The 12,435-nt window shown below is 45.3% G+C and overlaps 1 protein-coding gene across 1 annotated transcript in view; it reads right to left on the reverse strand.

The window, feature by feature from the left end:
• Positions 1–12,435, reverse strand: part of LOC144762929 (calpain-13-like) — a 449,243-nt gene that overhangs the window by 128,817 nt on the left and 307,991 nt on the right. The window lies entirely within an intron of this gene.

Raw genomic sequence — 12,435 nt, forward strand, 5'->3', positions numbered from 1 at the left:
ATTTAAATAAATCTTTAATTACCATTACATTACTTTCCACCCTATTCCCCTATAACTCACAACCCACTCCAAATAATAAATAATACAATTAACATAACTATCAATTAAACAATTAAATACCATTATTTACTAAATTAATAAAAAATAATTAATAATTAATAATTAATTAACAATTCATTAATTATCGATACACGGACATAATTTTAACAATTATTTAATTACAATTGCATTACTTCACACCCTATTCCCCTATAACCTCCAACCCACTCCAAATAATAAATTAATACAATTAACATAATCAATTAAACAATTAATTAAAATGAATTACCAAGTAATACAAAATAATTACCAATTAATTAACAATCAATTAATTATCAATACATATAAATACAAATAAATATTTACTTAACTACAATTACATTACTTCCCACCCTATTCCCCTATAACCCCCAACCCACTACAGAACTAAAACACAAAATTAAATTAAAAATAATTACTAATTCATAAAAATGTATATTTAATTTACTATAATTAAATCAATTCCCACCCTATCCCCCTATAAATTCACAACCTGCTACGGAATTAAATGACACAAAAATTAAATAAAATAAAATTCATTTCTGTAAAAAAATTAAACATACATTACAAAAATAATATATAATTTTAACACATGTCCTAGCATACATAACACTAAAAAAAATTGATATTATGGAAAACTATATTTCTAAATTCGATGTTGTGGAAATCAATATTTCTTACCTCAAATTCGATATTCTATACAACTATATTTTGGGAATTCGATATTCTGACCTCTCTATATTTTTAATTCGATATTCTGGACAGTCGATATTTAACATTCGATATTTTGGGTGTTCACTGCAAAAAAGGTGCCATACCCCTAGAATAATTGCCAGTATTAACAGGTGAGGCCTAAGAAGCCTCTCACTTCAGTGTGGCCCTTGGGGGTCACCAAGCCAAAATGGTCTAGATGTTGGCCTTTAGGGGCTGCACTTAGCCTCCTCCCTTTGGTGATCCAAGTAGACCATTGAACCAAGCCCCATTTGGCAATACTAGGCTTGATATTCAGGCCTGCCCTCTGCAGAACCTGAAGCCCTTCTCTGAGGTGGCACACATGATCCTCCCAGCTAGAAATGAAGCCAACAATTTCAACTAGATATGCAGCACTGAAGTCCTTAAACCAAGTAAGAGCCTAGTAGACCAAACCCTGTAAGGTAGCGGGAGCATTCTTCGACCCAAAGGGGGCATTACCCGGATCTGTAATTGTTCTTCTGGAAAGGGGGGGGAATGCAAACCTCTCATTGACCCCATGATTAAGGCATTCTGTCATACCCAGGCATTATATCAAATGTGCTGCGGGAACTTGACAGCTCCCAAACAATCTATGTGCTCATCAGCTCAGGGGATGAGGTGTGCATCAGTCTTGGTGACCACATTGAGCTCCCAGTAATCCACACAGAGCCTACGTTCTGGGTGGCATCTGAAGGGGCAGCATTTTAGACAAATACGACTGGTTTTTTGAGGGCTCAATAACTTCTAACTCCAGCATCTTGAAGACCTCCTTCTTCCCTTGGCTGGGGCAGCAGTGCGCGGTACAAGTTCATTTAACATTAACATTAACATTCATACAGGCTCTCACCTTGTCAGACAATTGGTAGATTTTACTCTTCACCGACATGCTGTCCCCAGTGTCAATATAATTGACTCATCATGTAGAGATTTTTAGGATAAGGGAGTTTAAAGAGGTAAACTGTCCCAACAGCTGATGGCAGTCCCTCTGTTGTTCTAGGGTCAGTGTAGGTGAGAGGTCGATACCCAGTACTGATCCATTCTGCTCCTTAGAAGAAAAGAGGTCGAGGAGAGGTTCACTCTCCATTTGGACTCCATCATCCATGACTAAGAGCATGGTTAACTTAGACCTCTCAACAAGGTGTTTGTGGTGATTGATGTGCAAATCCCTTAAAGGGAATTTTGAGGTCCACGGGATAGGTCACCTCACTCTTCTACTCTTTCACCTCCTAGGGCCCAGACCAATGGTCTTGTAGGGCTCTGTGCTCCAAAGGCTCCATCACTCACACTTTTTGGCAAGGCTGAAACATGACCAGAGTGGCCTTCTGGTTATACCACTGTTTCATGACCTCCTGATGCCTATAGGTTCACCTTAGTTTGCCTCCAGAAGCACTTCATCTGGGTCTGGAGCATCAGCATATAGCTGACCACAGCCTCGGATCCTTCCTAGGGGCTTGTTCCCAGCCCTCCTTGATCAGACTGAGAGGTCCTCACACTGGGTACCCATACAGAAGCTCAAAAGGGCTTAAGCCAAACCCCATCTAAGGCACCTCTGCCTACGCAAACAACAAGCATGGCAAGATGACATCCCACTTCCGCATCTAGGGCTCTAACAGGCCCATGATTATTCCTTTGTATGTTTATTTTTAGGGGATTTATAGAACCAGAAGCTACTCAGAGTGTCCTGGCACTATAGTAGGCACAGATCGGTGAGGTAGTGGAGGTATTATGCAGAACTAAAAGGTTGAGTTTCAAACAATCATCTGAAAAGAGGAATATCCCTCACAGCCCATAACTGCTGTGGAAGAGCATTTCAATATTTGGCTGCCAGTTGAGAGTGGGTTCTGCCATCCCAGTGTTTCCTTCTGCACTTGTGAATCACCTCAGAAAGAGAGTTAGGAGAATGAAGGGATCTGGAAGGGAGGTAAGGAATCCTCCTCTTGGCAAGGTACTGGAGGCAAGACTTGTAAATAGCCTTATGAGTCATGAGGAGTCCTTTGAACCTCACCTGCTCTGTGATGGGGAACCAGTTGTGAGAAGTTGGCCTGGCATATGCTGTCCACTATTCTAGTGGGCACCTTGCACCAGTCCAAATGACCCTTATTGATGGTAGGTTTAAATACAACCTATGTAGAAAGCTATCCTAGTGGTACCTGTGGAGAGCAGCCTTCAGGCTGTCTTGAAGGAATGTAAAGCAGCTTGTTTTACCAGTCTATATTCTCATGAATGACCAAATGAAAGGAGAACCTCACCAGGTATATATATAAAATATATGTACCTATTCTAAACACACCCCTCTAGTCTCTTTATGAGGCTAAAGGCAAAAGTACATTCAGTAAATTTATTTAGTAGACAGTAAATGAGCACAATATATGGTTAGCACTAGGGGCGTACCAAACCATATACTAAGAAAGTGGTATAAGAACCACAATAGACATAGAGACAAGGCCTAGGGCCTGTAGAACCACTGGGGCCACCAGGAACCACCCAAGGTAGTGACACAGGGGACCAAAGGTGGACATGTGCAGTGTCTAAGCACAGCCGCAAATCACTATTGACTTCTAGGGAGAAAGTTGCGATTAGAATTTTAAAAATTAGGGACACTTAGAAGTGGACTTGGAGCAAACCCCTTTAGAACTAGGCAGTTCTAGAGTCAATACCCATGGGAGCACCGGAGTACTCGAGTTACTTCACTCAGGAAACCGGGTGCATAGGTGTCTTTTCGTGTCATGTTTTGTCGTCGTTTTCTATGGCGAGCTGCGGAAAAGTGCTGCAGGCGACCAAGTGGAAAGTGTCCGGATGGATCCAAGGGTGGATCGGAGATGTGAAGAACCTGAAAGCCGAGGGGACAGAGTCTGGGTCACTAACCAGTGACCAGGAAGGTGATGAGCAGATGCCCACCGATGTCGGGTGATTTCAGGTGCAGAAGGTGAAGCTTGACTCTTCAGCCTCGAGGACCTGGAGGTGTCAATGATGACCAGGAGCTGGATTCGAGCTGTCCCACAATGGATGTTACATTCTGGGGTGTCGGTATCCAGATTGGACCCAATAAGCCTTGCCAACAGCAACCTACGCAGAAAGCAAAGATTAACTTCGGTGCAGACCAGCAAGGTCTGGGGGACTCACCCTTTGGAGGGGAGTCAGGGCATGTCTGGAGAAACCGGGAAAACCCAAGAGACAGAAGAGTTACCTTCGTGGGGACCCCCTGAGTCAACGGACCAGGGATCGCAAAAGGGCCTCAAGCAGAAATGCAGGAAGCAGGCTCACGGAAAACTAGCTTGGGGCTTAAACCACAACCAGCCCAATACACAACTTCTGGAAAGCTCGGGAAGTAGGTGCAATAGCAAATGTGCACGGTGCCCAGGAGTTCCGGATCCACGTCACTTGTTAGGGCTGTGGGTCTCAGCTCTGCTGGGATCTCGTGTCGGCCTCAGAGAATTCTGAAAGTCCATGTCCTGTGTCGCAAATCTGTCGAGATCCGGCGGGAGTCTTGGAAATGCAGACTGGCAAGATGCTTCTTTGGTGCCTGTTTGAACAGAGGAGTCACTCCTTGACCCCAAGAGAGATCCTTCTGTCTTCTAGCCAAAATAGAATGTCGAAGTTCCAGGATATATGTTGCTGAGTTTTGTCCAGGTATAATCTAAAGTCTTAAGGACTGGGTTCCTATGCTTATACTAAGTTTAGGGGTTGGACTTACTCTAGGGTCCCACCTATGGGAGGACCCAGGGAGATGGGTGGTTACACCCCTTACCCTTTGCCCCTGCAACCGGTTTGAACTGGGGTATGCACAGGGACACCAAGTGTGCCCCCAGCACTGTTTGAAAAGCATTCACTGAATGCACCCACCCAGCCCCAATACACTAAAGCTTGCCTGGGGAGGTGATTACACCTCCCTGTGACAGGAAACCTATTGTCCAGGCCTTCCCTGTTGGAGTTTCGTCCAGCAGCAGGAGGTCAGACCAGTGTCTGAGGCTGCAGCATCCATTTTGTGATGCCAGGGCTCTTTTAAACTATTAAAGGTCAGGTAAATGTGTACATGTCTTCTCCCTCTAGAAGGGTGGAATTCTACCCCCACCGCCAGGACTGGCAGGGGGGTAGGATTCCAAAGTGTTTGACAGCAAACACGACATGTTTCCATGCAGCCATTCCAAAGTTAGCATTTACCACGAGGTTATAATGCACCTTCCCTTTCCTTTCCGCTGCCCAGGGCCGCTCCCAGCCGAGTATTGACGCTGTGGAGTTGGTCCCGGGTACAGAACAACGGCGGCCATTTTGAGTCGGTTGTGATTCTTCGCGCTCTAGTTGCTGATAAAAGGGGCATCCCTCGACCTCGCACTCGATCGTATTGAGTGTCTGTGTCCCTCTTGAGGCGGAAGCCGGGAGGTTTTGTAGCTCTGTGTGCCTGCATTTTAAACTTATTCGTAATACCGAAATACTGCTTAAATTCTGTTTTTAAATTTACTTGCAATATTGCTCTAACTGCTTGATTTAATAAGCTTTTATTGCTATCACCTTCCCTTTCCTTTCCGCTGCCCAGGGCCACTTCCAGCCGAGTATTGACGCTGTGGAGTTGGTCCCGGGTTCAGAACAACGGCGGCCATTTTGAGTCGGTTGTGATTCTTTGTGCTCTAGTTGCTGATAAAAGGGACGGACATGCCTCCGCGCAGTGGACGCGATCAGCGGCCGCGCCGGATCCGCGCCGGAGTCATTCCAGAGTCCTGCCCGTCTGCGCCCGTCCGCGGTCGGACGGTCCAGGGGCCAGGGATGCTGTTACTCCCCTTACTTATTCATCCTCTGCCCTCAGGAATCTACAATTTGCACATTGCGTATTACCTCCGGTGAGCCAAGATCGTATTTCATCACTCGGTATTGCGCGTATAGCATCTCTCCCACGTTTTAGCTGTAAGCCCTCAGCCTGCCCCAGTACTAGCGAAACGCGCATCCGTTTATTATATCTAATTACACGTTCATTTGTAAAACACCAGGCTGACCTCTTTCTTCTTCTTATCGATGAAGGCCCTGATATCCTTCTAATCACTGAGACCTGGCTGACTGATGATTTTCTCCCTGACCTCCTGGCAGCATTGCCCCCCGACTACTACATGCTCAATATGAACCGACCCTCGGGTCGCGCTGGTGGAGGGGTGGCAGCTGTCATACGAAAGGAGCTTAAATTCATCTCCACGTCCTCCCTCACCCTCGCTGATGTGGATAACCTTATCATCAGTCTAGAAACTGGGTGTCATGCCTGTCGTGTACATGGGAGTGGTGCGCTGGCCAATACATAGATTCGGAAGCAGTTGCCTGTTCCAGCTCTGTGATTCTGCTGTTATTTCACACGTGGTTGGCAATGGTTGGCAAATCACCTACATGAGTTTTTGGCGCATGCGTCGTTACCGCGCATGCGCAGAAGTATAGCGTATCAGGTCTTAAACCCGCCCCGAACCTGACGGAAGTGCTTCGCGTTTAGCCAGTGTGTTTCCCTACTCGTTCCGGGTTGTGTTTGTGGCGTCCGAGGAGCTAGCTGTTCGTGGCGGTTGGAGTCCGTCCCTTACGGTATTTGCGGGTCCGTTCAGGTGTTTGTTATTCCTTAGAAGCGGCTTGCTTCCAGGAGTCTTGTTCTGTTATTGTTTTCAGTTATGTTCGTTTACCGCTGAGAATATAGCGGTGATCATTGGAGTTTGGTTTCTAATTCTTTGAGCTGTTATCAGGGGATTTTGTACTGTCGTTGGAGTGATTCTACAGATAGATAGAATCACGGCTGTCTAGTCATATGGTTTTGGAGAGAAATTAAGGAGCGCTTACCTGATTATAGTGGTGAGTGCTTCTCCTAACAGAGATACCCTGGTGGGGTGTAGTGCATGAGTTACATATTGTGTTATTTGTGTTTCAGCTCACATTTATGCATCACCAGCCCTATTAAGTCAAAACACAGCGTTCCAGACATCTTGGTTACCTTATTTTTCTCCCCAATATTCCACAAGGTACTATTTAGTATATGACACTTAATGTATTAGGGTTAGTGAGGGAGGGAATAGTTTTCACTTACTCTTCTTATATCTCATTGCAGAGCCATAACAGAAGAATAGAATATTCTCTGAGTGGAAGAAGACCGGTGGAGAACCATCCTTTTTGTTTCCCTTCTTACCCTTGTTTTGTTCCCCTGTGTTCCCCTTGTTTACTTTTCGGGTGTTAGCGTTCATTCCTGACGCCCGGGAGGTGAAGGGGGAAGATAGGGTGTTTAGCTTCGTGGATCCAGGACACTTCTGAGACAAATCAGGTGCGTGCATGACAGAACGCGAAGCCTTTATCAAATTGTCTCCCAAGTGCCATGGATTTCACGCTACAGGATGTCGCAAGTATGGTAGGGAATCTCCAGCGAGAAACCCAAAACATTGCCGAAAGATTAGAGGCATTGAGTGCGCAAGGTGGAGAGAGAGCAGGAGCCAGTAATTCCGCCCCTGTAGTTCAAGTGGTCACTCCCCATACCATTCCCCTGGCACCTCCTGAAAGGTTTTATGGTGATCCCTTGAAATGTGCAGCATTTTTGACACAGTGTCAGCTGCATTTCCTCTGCAAAGCCGCCTGTTTCCCAAATGATCAGGCAAAGGTGGCCTTTGTTTTGTCGTATCTTGGGGGTTCAGCAGCCAACTGGACTATTCCCCTGATAGAAAAAGACGACCCCATGCTATTAGACTATGACTCATTTCGTAGTGAATTGCGAAAAATGTTTGACAAACATTCATTTACACATGCTGCGGATACAGAGTTATTGAATTTGAAGCAAGGATCGAAAGATCTTATCACCTATATTACTACGTTCAACCGATTGGTGGTAGAGGCGGATTGGCCAGCTAACAAACGTAGTGCTCTTTTTTACAAAGGCCTACGTGATGAACTTAAAGACGAGTTAGCTCATGTTGTAGATCCTCCTGCTACCTGTCCAGAATTAATCGACTTGGTAGTGAAACTAGATCATAGATTAGGAGAAAGACGTAAAGACCGAGGAAGGTACGAACCTCCTAGATTTAGTCATAGAGAAAGGAAACCGGAGTCTGACACCAAGTCTGAGGATCCTGAGCCTATGCAAATAGGCAGTATTAAAGGACCTTTGAGTGAGGCCGAAAAGAAGAGACGTAGGGAGAACAGGTTATGTCTCTATTGCGGCAAAGCAGGCCATTTCCTGAGAGAATGTCCAGTTAAACCTAAGCTATTCCGCAAGTCGGAAAACTAGCAGACCCGAAGGTATCAGAGACCGTACCGCCGGGTCCTTTGGTTCACATGGTCTCCTCATTAATGAATAATGAAGGACATTTTTTTATCACATCTAGATTGTCCTGGCTTTCCCATTCTATCACACTGTTCATCATGATAGATTCAGGGGCCTCAGGTAATTTTATGGACTATCAATGGGCCATTGCCAATAATGTTCCTAAGGTGCACAAAAGATCACCAGAGGAAGTGTATACCATCGATGGGAGTCCTCTGAAATCTGGACCCATCACGCACTCCAGTATTCCTTTGGATATGTTTATTGAACCCTCACATTGGGAAACTTTAGCTTTTGATTTGATTGAATCCCCTCAGTTCCCAGTGGATTTGGGTCTTCCTTGGTTGCGCCTTCATAATCCCCACATCGATTGGCAGAAAACGTGTATCACCTTCTCAAAAGAAGGCAACCAATATACAGCCTCTGGTAGTTCAGATCCCACGAATCAATCATCCAAGATGAACTACTCTCCAGCACAAACAATGGCCCCAGTGATTACAGATGTTCCTGTAGAAATAGAATCGGTAGAACAACCTGATAAGACATTACCCCCTGTGTATCAAGAGTACCAGGCAGTATTTGATCAAGAACAAGCTACTAGCCTGCCCCCTCATAGAATATATGACTGCCGTATAGATTTGCAACCTGGAGCTCGTATACCGAACAGTAGAGTGTATTCCCTTACTGAAAAAGAGAATATATATTTAAGGGAATACCTTGACACCATGCTAGAACTAGGGTATATCAGGCCCTCTAGGTCCCCTGCTTCCTCAGCTTTGTTTTTCATCCCAAAAAGAGAAGGGGGATTACGTTGTTGCATCGACTATAGATCATTAAACTCTATTACTATCAAAAACAAGTATCCCTTACCTCTCATCTCCTCTCTGCTCGATCAAGTGAAGGATGCCAAATGGTTCACGAAATTAGATCTACGTGGAGCCTATCACTTGGTCCGAGTCAGAGAAGGGGATGAGTGGAAGACGGCATTTTGCACCAAATTCGGGCTGTACGAGTATTTGGTGATGCCCATCGGGCTCTATAATGCTCCTTCAGCATTCCAGTACTTCATTAACGAGGCACTGAAGGAGTATCTTGACAAACATGTCATAGCCTACATTGATGATCTCCTAATATATTCCAAAACATCTGCAGAACATAGGGATCATGTAAAAGCTGTCTTACATCAGTTACAAGCTAATAATCTCTTCTGCAAGTTAGATAAATGTTTCTTTCATCGCCACCAGGTCGCTTTTTTGGGATTCATTGTCTCAGCGACTGGTCTGCGCATGGATCCACATAAAGTCAATGCTGTCTTGGAATGGCCACCCCCCAAGAATATCAAGGAGATCCAACAGTTCATTGGATTCTCGAATTTCTACAGACGTTTTATACACCAGTTTTCGGATCTAGTGGCCCCTATCACTCGTTTATTACGAAAGGGTGTCCCCTTTCATTGGTCAGATGAAGCAGACAGGGCTTTTAACATTCTAAAGACCGCATTCACGCAGGCCCCCATTCTCAAACATCCTGATCCATCCAGCCCCTATGTGGTGGAGGTAGATGCCTCGCAAGTAGCCGTAGGAGGGATTCTGTCTCAGGCGGATGTTGGCACAGGTGAATTACATCCTGTGGCTTATTATTCACACAAGTTGACTCCAGCTGAGGTAAACTATGCAGTTGGGGAAAGAGAACTCCTGGCCATTAAGAAAGTACTGGAAGAATGGAGACAGTACCGCTTAGGTACAAAGCACACAGTCACTGTCCTAACAGACCACCGTAATCTACAGTATCTAAAGTCGGCGAGAGCTTTGTCCATGCGACAACTGAGATGGACACAGTTCTTCAATGAGTACGATTTTAGTATACATTTCAGAGCAGGCAAACGAAACGGTAAGGCTGACGCCTTATCTCGTCTGGGGTTCGAACCGATCCCTTGTGATGAGAAACCCCCTTGTATCATTGCTCCTCAAAGGATAATTGGAGTACTTACGTCTGAGAGAGAATTCCTCCTACAAGTAAAGAATGCCCAACAAGAGCTCGCTTCTCAAGACATATTGCAACAACACCAGTCCATGGTTAAGACAGACCTTCATTATGTGCAGGGAGGGTTGTACATTCCCACACTATCCCTTCAACAACAAGTGATGGAATGGTGTCATTCACATGGTGTGGCAGGGCATCCAGGGTATAAAAGAACAGTAGAGTTGGTAAAAAGATACTGTTGGTGGCCTCATATGGTTACAGACATACAACAGTATGTTCAAACCTGTCACATATGTGCTCAAGGGAAGTCCTCACACAAGGGGTTAGTGGGCTTGTTACTTCCACTTCCTACACCTGTAACTCCCTGGCAATCTGTTTCAATGGACTTCGTTGTAGAATTACCAAGGACACGAAGGGGCAATACCACTCTTTTGGTTGTAGTGGACATGTTCACCAAATCAGCTCATTTCATCCCTTTGAAGTGTCTGCCCACATCTCTTGCACTAGCGGGTGTCTTTCTACAGAACATAGTTAGACTCCATGGTCTTCCGTCCATCCTGGTCACCGATAGAGGCTCTCAGTTTATATCCAAATTGTGGAGACAGTTGTGTAAATCACTGCAAATAGAGGTCCGCCTGTCTTCTAGTCATCACCCCCAGACAGACGGACAAACAGAACATGTGAATCAAAGCCTCGAGCAGTTCTTGCGTTGTCAACTACTGCAGGAACAAAGGGAGTGGGATGAGTTGATTTGGTTGGCAGAGTTATCCTACAATAATAGCCATAATTTTTCTACGCTGTTCTCCCCTTTTTATGCTTCCTATGGTTTCCATCCTAAAGTCCTACCCTTTTCTCCATTGAGGCCTAGTGCCATTCCTGCTGTACAGGATTTAGTCTCACACTTGCAAACAGTACATTCCACCATCCATGACAATCTCGATAAAGCCAAAATTGATTACAAAAAGGCAGCAGACGCGCATAGACACACAGGACCAACGTACCAGCAGGACGACCAAGTCTGGCTGTCCACTAAACATCTTGCCTTGAAGGGGGCATGCAAATTTAAGCCCAAATATATTGGTCCCTTTCCTGTTATGCAGGTCGTTAATCCTGTAGCCCTGAAATTGAGGTTGCCTCCTTCAATGAAGATACACCCTGTGTTTCACATTTCCCTGTTGAAGCCAGTGCAGCCTGACACTCGCCTTCCTACTACTCCTCTTCCCTCTTTGGTTGACGCTGATGATGAATACGAGGTGGGAGCCATACTTGACTCCAGGAGAGTGCGTCGTCGTCTTCAATATTTGATTCACTGGAAAGGATTTGGGGTCGAGGAGCGGTCATGGGAACCGGCTAGTCAGATTCATGCTCCTCGGTTGCTGCGAGCTTTTCACAGGAGGTTCCCCCACAAGCCCAAACCGGTGGGGGGCGTTGTGGGAGGGGTGTTCTGTCATGCCTGTCGTGTACATGGGAGTGGTGCGCTGGCCAATACATAGATTCGGAAGCAGTTGCCTGTTCCAGCTCTGTGATTCTGCTGTTATTTCACATGTGGTTGGCAATGGTTGGCAAATCACCTACATGAGTTTTTGGCGCATGCATCGTTACCGCGCATGCGCAGAAGTATAGCGTATCAGGTCTTAAACCCGCCCGAACCTGACGGAAGTGCTTCGCGTTTAGCCAGTGTGTTTCCCTACTCGTTCCGGGTTGTGTTCGTGGCGTCCAAGGAGCTAGCTGTTCGTGGCGGTTGGAGTCCGTCCCTTACGGTATTTGCGGGTCCGTTCAGGTGTTTGTTATTCCTTAGAAGCGGCTTGCTTCCAGGAGTCTTGTTCTGTTATTGTTTTCAGTTATGTTCGTTTACCGCTGAGATTATAGCGGTGATCATTGGAGTTTGGTTTCTAATTCTTTGAGTTGTTATCAGGGGATTTTGTACTGTTGTTGGAGTGATTCTACAGATAGATAGAATCACGGCTGTCTAGTCATATGGTTTTGGAGAGAAATTAAGGAGCGCTTACCTGATTATAGTGGTGAGTGCTTCTCCTAACAGAGATACCCTGGTGGGGTGTAGTGCATGAGTTACATATTGTGTTATTTGTGTTTCAGCTCACATTTATGCATCACCAGCCCTATTAAGTCAAAACACAGCGTTCCAGACATCTTGGTTACCTTATTTTTCTCCCCAATATTCCACAAGGTACTATTTAGTATATGACACTTAATGTATTAGGGTTAGTGAGGGAGGGAATAGTTTTCACTTACTCTTCTTATATCTCATTGCAGAGCCATAACAGAAGAATAGAATATTCTCTGAGTGGAAGAAGACCGGTGGAGAACCATCCTTTTTGTTTCCCTTCTTACCCTTGTTTTGTTCCCCTGTGTTC

Source organism: Lissotriton helveticus, chromosome 6 (genome assembly GCF_964261635.1).
Source record: "Lissotriton helveticus chromosome 6, aLisHel1.1, whole genome shotgun sequence".
Taxonomy (NCBI): Eukaryota; Metazoa; Chordata; class Amphibia; order Caudata; family Salamandridae; genus Lissotriton; species Lissotriton helveticus.